This window comes from Oncorhynchus clarkii, chromosome 18, assembly GCF_045791955.1.
Source record: "Oncorhynchus clarkii lewisi isolate Uvic-CL-2024 chromosome 18, UVic_Ocla_1.0, whole genome shotgun sequence".
In the NCBI taxonomy this organism is placed as follows: domain Eukaryota; kingdom Metazoa; phylum Chordata; class Actinopteri; order Salmoniformes; family Salmonidae; genus Oncorhynchus; species Oncorhynchus clarkii.
The window spans coordinates 11,998,486-12,003,485 of record NC_092164.1 but is presented as its reverse complement, the minus strand read 5'-3'; positions in this window follow the sequence as shown (position 1 = coordinate 12,003,485).

Below are 5,000 nucleotides of genomic sequence, written 5' to 3'. Positions count from 1 at the left end.
CCTCTCCAGTGTTCTGTGTGGTGTTCCGAGCGGCGTTCCGAGAGACGCTCCACAGCGGGATAAAAGCCTGAGGAATTACGAAGGGCTACTGCGCTGAGCGGGCGCGCAGGTCTCAAATCAGTGTTCAAAGCCCAGGCTGCACCGCCCCGCCACAGAGGCTGCCAATCAAAGGCAGGTCCCAGAGCAGTCCTAATCCCCATAGAGTTGACCCGGGTTGACAGGGGAGTGAGTGGCTACGTTCATTAAACGGACTGATTACTAACAACAAGAGATGAAGAGAAAGAGAGACAGAGATCTGTGTGTGTGTGTGTGTGTGTGTGTGTGTGTGTCGTGTGTGTGTCATGTGTGCGTGAGTGTGTGTGTGTAATTCCCAGTGTGTAATCTGCCCCTGCATTGTAGCCACTGGCTGTGAGGCTCTTTGTCATTAATCAGCCCATTTATTTCACATACCTTTGTGTAAAGGATCACAACGGCCACATGAGAAGGGGGGGGAGAAGTTTCATTCACTGACACTAATGCTAATGGTTTTGCGTTGACAGCGGCTGTGTGAGTGTGAGAGTGAGAGAGCGAGGCTGGGCCTGCTCTTGTGTTAGTCAGTGTATGTCCTTCTCTGTATGTGTGGGCATGTGTGTGAGTGTGTTTCTGAGTGTGTGCATGCATGTGTGTGGGTGTGTGTGTTTCTCTCTGTGTGTGTGTGTGTGTGTGTGTGTGTGTGTGTGTGTGTGTGTGTGTGTGTGTGTGTGTGTGTGTGTGTGTGTGTGCGTGCGTGCGTGCGTGCGTGCGTGAGCAAGACTCTGCCTCTGCCAGCTCTCCCAGGCAGGCGAGTGGAGCACAGAGTTAAAACAGAGCCGAGCAGAGCAGATCAGAGCAGAGCAGAGCTCTCTCGGAGTGTCTCTTGCATGACTAGGACAGTACAATGAGAGACCTGGCCTTGGCTGCTATCCTCCCAGATCCTTTCATCTAGCACAAAGAGCCCTCTGATCCAGCGCCCGCAAACCAATGCACTCAGCTCCCAGCCCTCCCGCTCACTGAACGAGGGAGGGGTGTGTGTCTCTGTGTGTGTGTCTGTGGTTTGATACTGAATGTGCGAAGGGCAGTGTGTGTGTGTGCATACTCGTTAACTTACGTGTGTGTGTGAGTGAGTTAGAGAGTCAGAAAGAGAATGAGCTCTCGCTCTAGCGAGCCTCTGGCAGAAGGAGGGAACACTAACTAACTAAAGCTCCAGAGAATGGCCAATTCATTTCCTCTCTGGGTCCTGACTGCAAAGCAGCCGTGCTTCTCCTCTCTTCTGTTGTTTCTTCTTCTGTTCTCTCCTTCCCCTCCCCTCTCCTGGTGGCCCTCACTGTACTGACCCTCAGAGTACTGCTCTCTCTAGCCATGCATTTTTTAACTGCCCCGCGCCGCTCAGAAGTGCAATAATAACGTCGTCCACTTAGGGGCGCCAGCCAGCCTTGTTACCCCCTGTAGGAGGGGAGACTCCATGGCATTCTGACCTGAATTAAGATATAGGAGGTACTGCTGGGTCAGGGACGGTGTGTGTAACTGCCTCAGTACAAAGGAAAAACACCCCACTGCCTCTTCAAACACACACACACACACACACACACACAGTTTGTACATGGATGTAGCAGTCCATATTTCTATAACTGATGCAGAAGCATGTGTTTATTTCTCTGTGAGTCTTACAGTAACACAGCATGCATGGCAACACCACCTTTTGGGACCTCTAGCCCCACACACACACACACCACATGCACGCCCACAGGCACACCCACATGCACGCACACACAAACACACCTCTTCTAATTTCTCTTCCCCTAATGGCTCCAACACACACACCGCAGCGCAAACTCCCCAAAACGCAGTGCCGTATTTGCAAGCAGCCGTTTTAGAAAGGTGAGTGAACAATCCTATTAGAAGCATGTATACGTAAGGCACTGAAGGCAGTGGAGACCACTTGCATCAAGCTTTGACGTGTGTGGGCAGAGAGGTGGGGACACACAGAGAGAGAGAGAGAGAGACACAGAGAGAGAGAGAGACAGAGAGAGAGATAGAGAGAGAGAGACAGAGACAGAGAGAGAGAGCGGGAGAGGGGGGGAGAGAGAAAGAGGTAGTGGTACAGGAGGAGAGAAGAAAGACAGTGAAGAGAGAGAGAGAGGGGGGGGGGGGGGGGGGGGCGAGAGTGGGAGAGTTCAATAGTGCTGACATACCGGTAATTATATGGTCGTCCTTCTGACACAAATACTGAGTCATCACACTGTAATGTTTATACTTCTGTTGACACACACACACACACACACACACACACACACACACACACACACACACACACACACACACACACACACACACACACACACACACACACACACACACACACACACACACACACACACACACACACCTCCACCTCTGTGGATACACACACACACAAAGTTCTCCCTCTCTCTGTCACTCTGTCACTCTCATTCACCCACACACACACACACACACACACACACACACACACACACACACAGAGGCAGGCAGGCAGGCAATTAGAGTGTGGCACAATGAAGGAGAGGAGAGGGTGTAGGAGGAGGGAGGGGTTAGGGGAAATTAAAGTCTCTCATTATTCAAATCAGCGCAGAGGAAAGAAACCTCGTGCCGCTCCCCTCGTTTATCTGTCGGCAGCCTTCCCCCTCTCCCTCCTCCTCCCTATCCTTCTCTTCCGATCTGTCACTCTCTCTGTTGTGCTCCGCTCTGCTCGTTCTCTCTCTTTCTCTCTCTCTCTGTTGTGCTCCGCTCTGCTCGTTCTCTCTCTCTCTCTCTCTCTCTGTTGTGCTCCGCTCTGCTCGTTCTCTCTCTCTCTCTCTCTCTCTCTCTCTGTTGTGCTCCTCTCTGCTCGTTCTCTCTCTCTCTCTCTCTCTCTCTCTCTCTCTCTCTGTTGGGCTCCGCTCTGCTCGTTCTCTCTCTCTCTCTCTCTCTGTTGTGCTCCGCTCTGCTCGTTCTCTCTCTCTCTCTCTCTCTCTCTGTTGTGCTCCGCTCTGCTCGTTCTCTCTCTCTCTCTCTCTCTCTCTCTCTCTCTCTGTTGTGCTCCGCTCTGCTCGTTCTCTCTCTCTCTCTCTCTCTCTGTTGTGCTCCGCTCTGCTCATTCTCTCTCTCTCTCTCTCTCTGTTGTGCTCCGCTCTGCTCGTTCTCTCTCTCTCTCTCTCTCTCTCTCTCTCTCTCTCTCTCTCTCTCTTGTGCTCCGCTCTGCTCGTTCTCTCTCTCTCTCTCTCTCTCTGTTGTGCTCCGCTCTGCTCGTTCTCTCTCTCTGTTGTGCTCCGCTCTGCTCGTTCTCTCTCTCTCTCTCTCTCTCTCTCTCTCTGTTGTGCTCCGCTCTTCTCGTTCTCTCTCTCTCTCTCTCTGTTGTGCTCCGCTCTGCTCGTTCTCTCTCTCTCTGTTGTGCTCCGCTCTGCTCGTTCTCTCTCTCTCTCTCTCTCTCTGTTGTGCTCCGCTCTGCTCGTTCTCTCTCTCTCTCTCTCTCTCTCTCTGTTGTGCTCCGCTCTGCTCGGTCTCTCTCTCTCTCTCTCTCTCTGTTGTGCTCCGCTCTGCTCGTTCTCTCTCTCTTTCTCTGTTGTGCTCCGCTCTGCTCGTTCTCTCTCTCTCTCTCTCTCTCTCTCTCTCTCTCTCTCTCTGTTGTGCTCCGCTCTGCTCATTCTCTCTCTCTCTCTCTCTCTCTCTCTCTCTCTCTGTTGTGCTCCGCTCTGCTCGTTCTCTCTCTCTCTCTCTGTTGTGCTCCGCTCTGCTCCGCTCTGCTCGTTCTCTCTCTGTTGTGCTCCGCTCTGCTCGTTCTCTCTCTCTGTTGTGCTCCGCTCTGCTCGTTCTCTCTCTCTCTCTCTCTCTGTTGTGCTCCGCTCTGCTCGTTCTCTCTCTCTCTCTCTCTGTTGTGCTCCCTCTGCTCGTTCTCTCTCTCTCTGTTGTGCTCCGCTCTGCTCATTCTCTCTCTCTCTCTCTCTCTCTCTCTCTGTTGTGCTCCGCTCTGCTCGTTCTCTCTCTCTCTCTCTGTTGTGCTCCGCTCTGCTCGTTCTCTCTCTCTCTCTCTCTCTCTGTTGTGCTCCGCTCTGCTCGTTCTCTCTCTCTCTCTGTTGTGCTCCGCTCTACTCGTTCTCTCTCTCTCTCCCCCTCGTCTCTCCCCCTCTCTCCCTCTCTCTCTCTGTTGTGCTCCGCTCTACTCGTTCTCTCTCTCTCTCCCCCTCTCTCGTTCTCTCCCCCTCGTTTATCTGTCGGCAGCCTTCCCCCTCTCCCTCCTCCTCCCTATCCTTCTCTTCCGATCTGTCACTCTCTCTGTTGTGCTCCGCTCTGCTCGTTCTCTCTCTTTCTCTCTCTCTCTGTTGTGCTCCGCTCTGCTCGTTCTCTCTCTCTCTCTCTCTGTTGTGCTCCGCTCTGCTCGTTCTCTCTCTCTCTCTCTCTCTCTCTCTCTGTTGTGCTCCTCTCTGCTCGTTCTCTCTCTCTCTCTCTCTCTCTCTCTCTCTCTCTCTCTCTGTTGGGCTCCGCTCTGCTCGTTCTCTCTCTCTCTCTCTCTCTGTTGTGCTCCGCTCTGCTCGTTCTCTCTCTCTCTCTCTCTCTCTCTGTTGTGCTCCGCTCTGCTCGTTCTCTCTCTCTCTCTCTCTCTCTGTTGTGCTCCGCTCTGCTCGTTCTCTCTCTCTCTCTCTCTCTCTGTTGTGCTCCGCTCTGCTCATTCTCTCTCTCTCTCTCTGTTGTGCTCCGCTCTGCTCGTTCTCTCTCTCTCTCTCTCTCTCTCTCTCTCTCTCTCTCTCTCTCTCTCTCTCTCTCTGTTGTGCTCCGCTCTGCTCGTTCTCTCTCTCTCTCTCTCTGTTGTGCTCCGCTCTGCTCGTTCTCTCTCTCTGTTGTGCTCCGCTCTGCTCGTTCTCTCTCTCTCTCTCTCTCTCTGTTGTGCTCCGCTCTTCTCGTTCTCTCTCTCTCTCTCTCTGTTGTGCTCCGCTCTGCTCGTTCTCTCTCTCTCTGTTGTGCTCCGC